Source organism: Chelonia mydas, chromosome 9 (assembly GCF_015237465.2).
Source record: "Chelonia mydas isolate rCheMyd1 chromosome 9, rCheMyd1.pri.v2, whole genome shotgun sequence".
Taxonomy (NCBI): domain Eukaryota; kingdom Metazoa; phylum Chordata; order Testudines; family Cheloniidae; genus Chelonia; species Chelonia mydas.
In genome coordinates, this window is record NC_057855.1 from 9,002,394 (window position 1) to 9,015,054 (window position 12,661).

Genomic DNA, 12,661 nt, shown 5'->3' on the forward strand with positions numbered 1-12,661 from the left:
AAAAATAATTAGATTGCCTCCTTCACAACAAACTCGGCACATACAAACGTACTTTGTCCGCTCTTTTTTTCCAGGGGAATTCATCAGTCCTTTATTTGACTCTGGATTTGCTGGAAACCCAGTGCTCTGTATTATCTAGGAGACATTGGGAGGCCTGTAAACTCCCACAGCACAATGAAACGGCAAGTAAGAGTATCTCTCCATAGCTATATGTCAATCACGTCTCAACACAAACACCTCCTCCACGTGAACCTCTGGGCAATGTTATCATATTCTACTGTAAATCTTTGTGGAAACCAAGCATTAATGTCTGCCTATAGTAGAATAATACCTATTATATTTTTGGTCTGTCAAACACAAGATAACTGGCTGAGAAAAGGTCATATGGCCCTATCAGCTAAATCCAGCTTCAGTTAACCAGTCTGGCAAAATGGGGCTATACTCTATATTCCACTGCTGGTAACTTGTTCAGCTCAGGAACCCTGATAATCCAAAGATGTCGCACCAAGTACCTAGGGCAGCACTGGGAGTGCATTTTCCCACATATATCTGGTACGTTAGGCAGAAGTGGGAGGTTACATTTTGTCACCCCTCCTTTTCAATATCTTTGTGATCCCATCATGCTATGGCTTGATCTGTGGTGCCATCAGTATGCAGATGACATGCAGCAATGCATCTTCTTTACATCAGACCCATATGTCGTGATCTGGGATGGAAGCCAAAAGCCTGCAATTTAATCAAGACAAGGTAGAGGTGAAGCCAGTAGGTGGGGGAAAGCATCAAGATCGTATGGTAGGGATGGCGTCTGCCCTTTTTAATGTCAGGGAAGATAGGTATATCCACTCTTTGTTAATGAGCTTTGCAACCTCTGTGTGCTTCTGGAATTCCAACTGTTCCAGGTGGCTAGAAACATTCTACACTCAAGAACAGTTAGAGATGGGCTGAGAAGGCTGGGTTTTGATATCAGCTTTGGTTTTGCAAAGCCTTTTCAGTTGGGCAAAACCAAAACTGAAACGCTTTTCGAAATGCGTGCCATTTTATCTGAACTACCAAATTCCAGATGCAATCAGATTAAAGGGCCTTGTAATTCTTAAATGTGCTTACAGTATATATAAAAGAGGGACAAATTCTTCATTCAGTTTCATCTGAATAACTTCAATGAAATCTAAGAAAGAGCCACATGCTCTCTTAAATTCTATCATATGCCTTATTCTGGAATATTACACAGAGTCGATAACTATTCTTTTTTCCTCCCAGGTATTTGGACAATGTCAAACTATCACATATATAAACAGACCGTTGAAGAAAGAAATACTGCATGGCTATAACTGCACAGTGAGTCCAGGTACAATAACCAGTTCAATGAATCAACATATTTGTAATAAAATATTCCCACTACAGATGCACAAACAGGTGTGCTACTAACATAGGGTAAATATGACAGATTAGTTAATCTATTCACAATTCATTTGTATAAAGTAAAAAAGTAAAATTAATGTTAAGAATGCATTATAGTATTATGTAAATCCTGAATCTTTAAAAGCAAAACATGCTCATGGAGACCACCTAAAAAGGTAGATAGACCCATGGAGGGGACTTATTTGCGGTAATAAGATGCTAAAGTGGAACAGAAAAAATGCATAAGTAAATTTTAATTGATTTTGTCCCCCCAAACGGCAGAAATAAATTCCTATGTGGGAAGAAGGTGGGTGGGTCACCTGAGAGAAAATCCTCAGCTGCTCAATTTCCCATTGTGAGCTGATGTTAAAAACGTACACAGTGCCATCCATGACACAGTCTTAACATAATACCATGTTGATAACCATGCCACTGTCACAGATCATTCACAGTTATACAAGTGTGAACACTGGCCTGGAAGACAAACAGCCTTAGAAGACATTGAGCAGCACAGAGGAGATGCTGAGAGAGCCCTGGAGAGGTACAATGAAGGTAGTAACCACACACAGTATTTCAAGGTGAATAAAGTACAAAGAGCTACAATGCATCATATCTTCACGCTAATTAACACAAGGCAAAATCCTGTGAGGTGCTCAACTCTCTGGCCCTCAAAGAGAGTTGAGGGCACTCAGCACCTCATAAGATCAAGCCTATTGTTTGTAAACATTCAATGCAACTAATCTCTTTTATGTTTTTAAGCCCCAGTTCTGCAAACAATTTACACGTGTTCTTAATTTAAAGCACGTGAGTTGTACCACTGAAAACAATGGGAGTACTCATCTGCCTAAAGTTACGCAGATGTGTAAGGGTCTCCATTTGTGTGAAGGCGGCAAAGAGTCCTGTGGCACCTTATAGACTAACAGACGTATTGGAGCACTTGCCGCTTTTACAGATTCAGTTTGTGTGTGTACTTTTATTTTTATCAACAATCTGTTTTATGGTAATATTTTAATTAAAAATCTTTTTTTTAAATATACAATTAAGATATAAATCTTGTGGGAGAATAATGAACATGTACATTATTATCTTGGAGCGAACAGCTGGCAATTAGTGATCAGCTCTGTAGTACCTGAATTGTTTGCCATGCTGTGAAATAAACCTGAGAACCTATCTTCCGGTCACTGAAGTCAAGGACAAAACTCTCTTCAGTGACAGCAGGATCTGGTCTTTAGTTCTGCATATGGCTTTTCAGGAATTGTAAGTTTTCCACCTTTTTCTCTTTGTGTTTATATTCCACCCATAAGAAAACCAAAATGTCAGCAAAATACATTTATTCCCTTGCCCCCCTCAGTGTTTGCAATACAGGGAAGGCCCTTAGAGTAAAAGACACAGATTCTAAGGAGAAAAGGAGTACTTGTGGCATCTTAGAGACTAATAAATTTATTTGAGCATAAGCTTTTGTGAGCTACAGCTCACTTCAATACAGACTAACACGGCTGCTTCTCTGAAACCTGTCATTATGCAAGATTCTAAGGGGTGCAGCAGCCCAGACGAAGGGGGAACTAAAGTGGCTTTAAGTCACCTCTGCATCTTCCTATTTCTGGGCTGCTCCACAGCTTCGGAATAACGTAAGCAGCCCTGATAGCCTAAAGTGACAGCAACCCATCCCCAGCTGCCTCTGGGCCACAATGCTGCTTGGAATCTCCATAGTGTTGTGTGCTCTGGGCCCACCCCGACACACCTCTCCTCCTACCCTTAGCTTTATCGGGGTCCCTGCCTTGGCCAGATTGGGGCTTTTAGAATCCCTGCATGCTGCTCCAGACCTTTTACCCAGTGTAAAACAGCTGGAGTTGGGGATGAGCTTCTGATCCTAGACTTTGACTTGGTCTACCTACAGTCTGAGCATTGTGTAGAATCCAGTTGAGTTAAATCACTGCAAACACTTTGTGTGGACACACTTATTCTGGATAATTACTTCGATTGAGTGTTTTATATCAATTTTTTTTTTTGGCCAATTTAAGTTAAATTGTTTTAGGGTACTTAGTTTGAAATCAGAGTATCCCAAAAAATAACGTTAATTTCATTACGATAGCCCAAATCCCACTCACCTTACTCATGGGTTTGCACCAATTTCTTAACCAATTTATTTAAATCAGTGTAATTTTTATGTGTAGACAAGTCCTTAGCTGAGGTAATTCACAAATATAGAGGAGAAATAATATTGTTTTTCAGATGAAACTGAATATGGGAAAATCTGTCTTGGAGATAAGAGTCTTGGAAGGTTTGGGGGTTTTTTAAAATTTCAACAGGAGCAAGGGCCAGATTCTGCCCCCTTACTCATACTGAGCAGTACCTTACTCTGTAAGTAGTGACATTGATTTCAGTATGAATTAAACACTGAAGCAGCAGAATCTGGTCCTAAATTAATATCAGCACTTCCAGATCCTATTCTTCCATCACTGGATACAAGAAACTCCCATTCAGTGGGCCTCTGGATTATTAAGCAAGTAGAAATTGTGCTTCGGGTGAAGAATCTAGTGGCTCTACTTTCTGAAAACACAAAGCCCTGATCAAGAAAGGGACAGGAGACATGGTGGACAGCACGTGGCAGACACTGAAGCAGACACTCATGCAAAAAAATGTGTTGGCGAGGAAATTATGCTATAGTATCAAATCCTGCACTCCTTACTCATCGTGGGTGCGTGTTCAAAAACATAAAACAGCATAGCTACCCAAAGAGTTCTGCGAGTGACATTTGAGCTACAGTAATGGAATTAATGTTACTTTTTAAAATGATAAAGCATATTTCAAATGCATTAGGTTATTCACTTGGTACTTATACGGCCTGTTTGTTCCAGATTGCACCTCGTGCAGAATACTTTGTTGAATTTACTATAAAAGAGACCCGCTGCTCCAAATCCACACCACATGCAAATGTGTCTGAATGTGAATTTCTTCACGGCAGACATGCTGTAAGTAGAGCAATGGAGAAAGAATTGTTGCAAAGTGTGGGGACAAGGGTAAATTCTCACAATATGTCCCAGTGTTTCTTACACGCCCCTCATGGCCTGACTGGGTCATGAGTCCATGTGGAAAGAATAGGCTGAAAAGTTCCATACTCCTCTATACACAAGCAAGTGAACAGGGAGCGGGCAGAGAGGTGTGTGTAGGGGGAACCTTGTCTCCCCCTCAAATGTACTGGCCAAGAGAGTGTCGCTATCATGAGTGGGACATTAAGTTGCCCTCTGTAAACATCTGCAGTAAATTACTTCTCCTCAGGAGCAAGGGGGGAGTGAGGGGCAGTCAATTCCGTCCTGGGGCTAGATGCAGCCCATTACTCAGGGTTTTGAGCAAAGGGTCAACCTAGTCCAATCTAACGAGACAAGGGATAAGCAAACGGAAGGGGAGAGGATAAAATCATACATTCAAAGGATTTTTTTCCTTTGAAAAATAGATCAACTACACCCTCCGGGAACCAGAGTAAGCAGGCTAATGGACATAAACCTAGAAGTAGATCTTGAGGAGGTTTTGACAGAAATGGAGTAATGGCCTTATAGAGTGATGCAGAGAGGATGTCCATGATTACAGGGAACAATCTGGCCTCAATAATTCTTTCCACTTTAGATATGATTTAATAGGTAAACATAATTGGCCAATATCTTCAAAATGGGGGCTTAAAGTTAGGTTCCTAAGACCAGAAGTAGATACCTAAATAAGTGGCCTGATTTTCAAACTGCCGAGAATCCAGTACCTTCCACTGGCTTCAGCATCATAAGAACCCAAACGTATGTTGTTTTTTCTGCACAGCGCGTGGGATTCTGCAGGGGAAAATTTGCAAGTGACACAAAAAATCCTGATTCACTTGAGATATCCTGTGAAATCTACGGTCCCTGGGTATGTAGTCAATTATCTTAACGTTACAGAAATGTCCCTGGCAACTTTTGAATGCATGCTCCTTAGGCTTCATGGAAAGAAGCACACTGAATAGGCCCAGACTGACTGCTGCAGTCGACAAGTGCACTTGGGAGAAGAGTGCAAGGGTGGTTGTACACCACTTCTGTGTTCTTCCCTACGTCACCTGTGTACCGGGCCGCTCCCCTGGAATAAATTAAGCAGACTGAGGGCTGCTCTAAATTATGCTTGGTGCCAACAGCTCCAAGGAATTTACATGGCAGCCAAGGATCACCAGCGTACAAGGAAGCCCAGCTATGCTCCCTTTCTCTCAGTCCTGCCCCCTTCCCTGGTTCTATGCCACCTGAGGGGTCCATCTAAACTGGAATGACCCACCCATGGCCAGCTATGCCATCACAGCTTTTCTGACAACTGCAATATACAATTTGTTATAATGAACAGAAAACCAAAATCACATACTGTAACCTGACATGAAAGGGGTGTGCAGTGCAACCCTGATCTTTGATATAATGCAAAGCTCAATAGTACATTGTAAGTAGGTGACAGGAGTACAAGTCTATACTCTAAATGTAAAAAGTAAACTTTAAATCATAATTAACCCTTAGGACAAGAATATTCATGCAAGGCAGGCTGCGCTGAGCAATTGAGGAAGAAAATATAGTCTTCCCCCTTCTCTACCCCACAAAATGAACCCACCCATCACTTCTGTTTCCTTCACCTTCATAATGAGACACTTCCCACAAACACCCATGTGAATGCCAGAAAGTTACCCCCAATTAATGGGCAGATAACCTATAGCTTACATGCATTTATCCTCTGGCTGAGTGAGCTACCTTCATGAAGCAGCCACAGACTCCATGCCAGAAGCCTGATCTCAGCTGATGCTGCGCCTTGCCTATCTCCTGCTGTTTCCTGACGTGAGTGCAGATGTTAGACCTAGTATGGGGGTAAGCAGAGTATGGTGAAGGGGCAGGAATGTGTGATTCCCAGAAAGCAAGCAGCAGTGACAATGATGACTCACTGCATGCAAGGGTTCCAATCTGACTCTGCCTCCCAACAGACTCCCTTACTCCATGCCACACCAATTGCTAGAATATACACATGCACAACCTGGAAATTAGTCTCCTCCTGGTGACAACCATTTAGGGATTAGCTAGTTTCCTGAGTGCTAAAAGACCCGAATCATAGAATCATAGGACTGAAAAGGATCTTGAGAGGTCATCTAGTCCAGTTCCCTGAACTCATGGCAGGACTAAGTATTATCTAGACCATCCCTGACATGTTTATCTAACCTGCTCTTAAAAATCTCCAGTGATGGAGATTCCACAACCTCCCTAGGCAATTTATTCCAGTGCTTAACCACCCTGACAGTTAGGAAGTTTTTCTTAATGTCCAACCTAAACAGTACTTGCTACAATTTAAACCCATTGCTTCTTGTCCTACCCTCAGAGGTTAAGGACAACAATTTTTCTCCCTTCTTGTAACCTTTTACGTACTTGAAAACTGTTATCATGTCCTCTCTCAGGCTTCTCTTCTCTAGACTAAACAAAACCAGTTTTTTTCAATCTTCCCTCACAGGTCATGTTTTCTAGACCTTTAATCATTTCTGTTGTTCTTCTCTGGACTTTCTCCAATTTGTCCACATCTTTCCTGAAATGTGGCACCTAGAACTGGATGCACTCTACTCACTGTGGAGTAGAGCAGAAGAATTACTTCTTGTGTCTTGCTTACAATAGTCCTGCTAATACATCCCAGAATTATATTTACTTTTTTTGCAAGAGTGTTACACTCTTGACTCATATTTAGCTTGTGGTCCACTATGACCCCCAGATCCCTTTCCGTAGTACTCCTTCCTAGGCAGTCAGTTCCCATATTGTATGTGTGCAACTGATTGTTCCTTCCTAAGTGGAGTACTTTGCATTTGTCCTTATTGAGTTCACTGGAGTTACCCCAAACATGAATTTGTCACATACTGTTTAATAAATATGTAATAAGGGAAAAGATTTTCAGTCCAAATAAGCATAAGAGATACAGCAGCCTGTAGAAGACCTAATAAGATAAAGAAATAGAAATAATGGGCCTGATTCTCATCAACATTAAGGCACCGTTACACTGCTAATTACATTGACATCCACTGTAAGACACCATTACCTGCCAGAGTGGTGTAAAGGGTCCTATTGTAAATGAGACTCAGGCCCAGCATGTTGAGCGATTTGGTAGCCTATAATTGAGATGTACCACAGATAAAATCTTCAGGAACAGAGCAGAGCAAACTAGTTGTAATGAAGAAATGAATGAATAAATTTTGCCTTTTTTCTTTTTCTTCTCATTATTGCTACTTATTTTCTGATCGCATTCAGAGGTATCAATCAGGATCTGGGTCCCTTGTGCTAGGTGCTGCATAAATACATATGGAGGCATGGCCCTTCCGCCATGCACAAGTAAAATTTTGCTAATTTTGTTTTTGTAATTATTTTGCAAAAAGCTGTTTATGAACATTTTGGCTAATTGATTGTTTAATTTCATTGCTTTGTTGTTTGTTATTTCTAGTTGCCTCCAGGTAATACAGATTGGTCACTTGGCATCTTATGGTATTTCCACTTCTGCACCTCTATTATGGTCCTATGTTTGAAACTTATAGATGTTAGTGAAAGCCTTGTAAATAACTCCTCTTATTGCTTTCTCTCTCTTTGTGTGTGTGTGTGTGTTTGTGACATGAACATCTTTGATGACTATTTACACTGGTTTGGTCACGGAAAGCGTGACAGACCTCCTTTCCACCATCACCCCCACTCCGGAGAACATCATCACCACCACCACTTCTCTGGGCAAGGACATCCCCCTGTAGGGCCATCACACAGACATCATCATCACCATCATCACAGCTTTGGCCATGGACATCCTAAGAGACATTACAGTAGATGCCCACCACCTCCTGAAAATAGGGTCGTCCACCCTGAAGGATCTGAGCATCATCACAATTTCTCTTCACAGGAACAGCAGCATGGGCCTCCTCATCTTCCTCCATCAGGTCCTCATTATCCTCCACCACCCCCTAGCAGACCACATCATCATCATGGCTTTGGCCATGGACATCCTAAGAGATATTACCATAGATGCCCACCACCTCCTGAAAATAGGGTCGTCCACCCTGAAGGATCTGAGCATCATCACAATTTCTCTTCAGAGGAACACCAGCATGGGCCTCCTCATCTTCCTCCATCAGCTCCTCATTATCCTCCCCCACCCCCTGGCAGACCACATCATCATCATGGCTTTGGCCATGGACATCCTGAGAGACATTACCATAGATGCCCACCACCTCCTGAAAATAGGGTCGTCCACCCTGAAGGATCTGAGCATCATCACAATTTCTCTTCAGAGGAACACCAGCATCGGCCTCCTCATCCTCCCTCACCTCCTGACAGACCACATCATCATCATCATCATCACGGCTTTGGCCATGGACATCCTAAGAGATATTACCATAGATGCCCACCACCTCCTGAAAATAGGGTCGTCCACCCTGAAGGATCTGAGCATCATCACAATTTCTCTTCAGAGGAACACCAGCATGGGCCTCCTCATCTTCCTCCATCAGCTCCTCATTATCCTCCCCCACCCCCTAGCAGACCACATCATCATCATGGCTTTGGCCATGGACATCCTAAGAGATATTACCATAGATGCCCACCACCTCCTGAAAATAGGGTCGTCCACCCTGAAGGATATGAGCATCATCACAATTTCTCTTCAGAGGAACACCAGCATGGGCCTCCTCATCTTCCTCCATCAGCTCCTCATTATCCTCCCCCACCTCCTAGCAGACCACATCATCATCATGGCTTTGGCCATGGACATCCTAAGAGACATGACCATAGATGCCCACCACCTCCTGAAAATAGGGTCGCCCACCCTGAAGGATCTGAGCATCATCACAATTTCTCTTCAGAGGAACACCAGCATGGGCCTCCTCATCTTCCTCCATCAGCTCCTCATTATCCTCCCCCACCCCCTAGCAGACCACATCATCATCATGGCTTTGGCCATGGACATCCTAAGAGACATTACCATAGATGCCCACCACCTCCTGAAAATAGGGTCGTCCACCCTGAAGGATCTGAGCATCATCACAATTTCTCTTCAGAGGAACACCAGCATGGGCCTCCTCATCTTCCTCCATCAGGTCCTCATTACCCTCCCCCACCCCCTGGCAGACCACATCATCATCATGGCTTTGGCCATGGACATCCTAAGAGATATTACCATAGATGCCCACCACCTCCTGAAAATAGGGTCGTCCACCCTGAAGGATCTGAGCATCATCACAATTTCTCTTTAGAGGAACACCAGCATGGGCCTCCTCATCTTCCTCCATCAGGTCCTCATTATCCTCCCCCACCCCCTGGCAGACCACATCGTCATCATGGCTTTGGCCATGAACATCCTGAGAGACATTACCATAGATGCCCACCACCTCCTGAAAATAGGGTCGTCCACCCTGAAGGATCTGAGCATCATCACAATTTCTCTTCAGAGGAACACCAGCATGGGCCTCCTCATCTTCCTCCATCAGGTCCTCATTACCCTCCCCCACCCCCTGGCAGACCACATCATCATCATGGCTTTGGCCATGGACATCCTAAGAGACATTACCATAGATGCCCACCACCTCCTGAAAATAGGGTCGTCCACCCTGAAGGATCTGAACATCATCACAATTTCTCTTCAGAGGAACACCAGCATGGGCCTCCTCATCTTCCTCCATCAGCTCCTCATTATCCTCCCCCACCCCCTAGCAGACCACATCATCATCATGGCTTTGGCCATGGACATCCTAAGAGATATTACCATAGATGCCCACCACCTCCTGAAAATAGGGTCGTCCACCCTGAAGGATCTGAGCATCATCACAATTTCTCTTCAGAGGAACACCAGCATGGGCCTCCTCATCTTCCTCCATCAGGTCCTCATTATCCTCCCCCACCCCCTGGCAGACCACATCGTCATCATGGCTTTGGCCATGGACATCCTGAGAGACATTACCATAGATGCCCACCACCTCCTGAAAATAGGGTCGTCCACCCTGAAGGATCTGAACATCATCACAATTTCTCTTCAGAGGAACACCAGCATGGGCCTCCTCATCTTCCTCCATCAGCTCCTCATTATCCTCCCCCACCCCCTAGCAGACCACATCATCATCATGGCTTTGGCCATGGACATCCTAAGAGATATTACCATAGATGCCCACCACCTCCTGAAAATAGGGTCGTCCACCCTGAAGGATCTGAGCATCATCACAATTTCTCTTCAGAGGAACACCAGCATGGGCCTCCTCATCTTCCTCCATCAGGTCCTCATTATCCTCCCCCACCCCCTGGCAGACCACATCGTCATCACAGCTTTGGCCATGGATATCCTAAGAGACATTACAGTAGATGCCCACCACCTCCTGAAAATAGGGTCGTCCACCCTGAAGGATCTGAGCATCATCACAATTTCTCTCCAGAGGAACACCAGCATGGGCCTCCTCATTATCCTCCCCCTCCTTATGGTTGCAAACACAGCCATAGACATATGCATCTACACCGTCAGGGGTCTAGCAATTCTTCCCAGGAAAGAGGAGATGAGGGCAGCTACCTAGAAGAGCACATTTCATCCTAAACACCTCATCCTTTCCATAAAAGACAGGTTGGATCCATCCATCACATTCCAGTTTTAAATCAGCATGATGTGCTCCCAGCTCCTGCTGCAAACTTCCCTGACCATCCGCCAACTTCCCATGATCCATTTTGCAAACGTTGAAGTGAGAAGCCAGCAATTCAGCCTTTTCCACAAGTCCCTTCAGAATCTAAAGCATGCCCAGGAAAACCCATGTATGATCTGCCAGACCTTTTGCCTTTATTTCCACCTAGATCTACACAGTGAACGTTTTTCTTTTAATTGAAATGCTCATCATTCCAAGCCCTCAATCAGTGTAAACTCGTCTTGCTCCATTGATTTCAGCGGTGCTATACCAATTTATACGTAGCCCCAAAGATGTAACATGGAGAAAGAATATATTCTAACAATGAATATTAAACTACAGTTTTTCATAGTGAAGATTAGAATACATGCTTCTATATACATATGTATGGTATACCGTGTATGACGAATGCACCTATTGCAAATTCATGCCCATAAAGCTCTGCAGTTCATCATCCAGTCTCTCTCTGTCTTTCATAGGCGCCGACTCCGTGGGAAAAATTAGTGGGTGCTTAGCACCCACTGGCAGCCAAGCTTCCCTCCCTTCCGCCCCAGCACCTCCCACCCACTGGCGGCCCTCCGATGAACTCCTCCCTCTTCCTCCCAGCGCCTCCCACCTGCCACGGATCAGCTGTTCTGCAGCATGCAGGAGGCACTGGGAGGGTGGGGGAGGAGCAGGGATGGGATGTGCTCGGGGACAGGGTAGAATGGGGCAGAAAGAGGTGGGACGGGGTGGAGTGGGGGCAGGAAGAGGCGGGCAGGGGTGGGCCTTGGGGGAAGAGGTGGAGTGGGGGTGAGGCCTGGGGTGGAATGGAGGCAGGAAGAGGCCGATCAGGGTAGGGGTTTAAGAGATGTGAGGAAGGGAACAGAATGGAAGTTGAGGGGAGATTGGGGCTTGGATAGTGAGCCCGGAGGGAGAGATCTGAGCAAGGAGACTGGGACTAACGAATAGCAATTGGGACCAGATAGGCAAGGAGAATGAAGCTGGGACAAGGAGCCAGGGGTTGGGGAGAGACAGGACTGAGATGGGGGAAGAGCACAGAAGGGGTCACACTTGTGGGGGGACAGGCAGAAGAGTCTGTGCCCTCTAGAGAATAGTCCCTTTTAGTGCCTGGAACGTAATTCAAGATTCTTGTGTCTCATCACTCCTCTGCAGTCACCAGATATCTATGAACCCCCTGGCACCATGTTTGTTTTAACCCGTCTCATGCTGGTCTACAGAGAAGATGACAGTGTACTATTGCTATCAGTTACTGTTAGTTCAAGGGGGAGAGGTCTGTGCAATAGAACTAAAGGTTCCAGTCCTGAGGATGACCCAAGCGGATGTAATTATGATGCCACATGATGGACTTTCTCTTTTTTCAGTTTGCTTTTATTTAAACCTCGGAAATTACAACAAAAAAACTGAGTTAAAAGAACATTAGGTTGAGTAAGTCACTTCACTTCTCTGTGCCTCATTTTCAGCATATGCTTAATAAGGCTTATCTAGGGCACCAGGGAGTTGTGAGCACTGATTTGTTTATGGCCCAGACACAGGATCCACAGGGTTGCAAGGGTCGGCACTAGCAGTTCCAACTGCAAGACAAGTGTCAATGATTGTAAA

At 44.4% G+C, this 12,661-nt stretch overlaps 1 long non-coding RNA gene across 1 annotated transcript in view; it reads right to left on the reverse strand.

The window, feature by feature from the left end:
* Positions 1–6,036: 6,036 nt before the first annotated feature.
* Positions 6,037–12,661, reverse strand: part of LOC119567119 — a 52,344-nt gene continuing 45,719 nt past the window's right edge. Inside the window, exon 4 of the long non-coding RNA XR_005226898.2 lies at positions 6,037–6,246. This is a non-coding gene — a long non-coding RNA (uncharacterized LOC119567119). The remainder of the gene's footprint in view (positions 6,247–12,661) is intronic.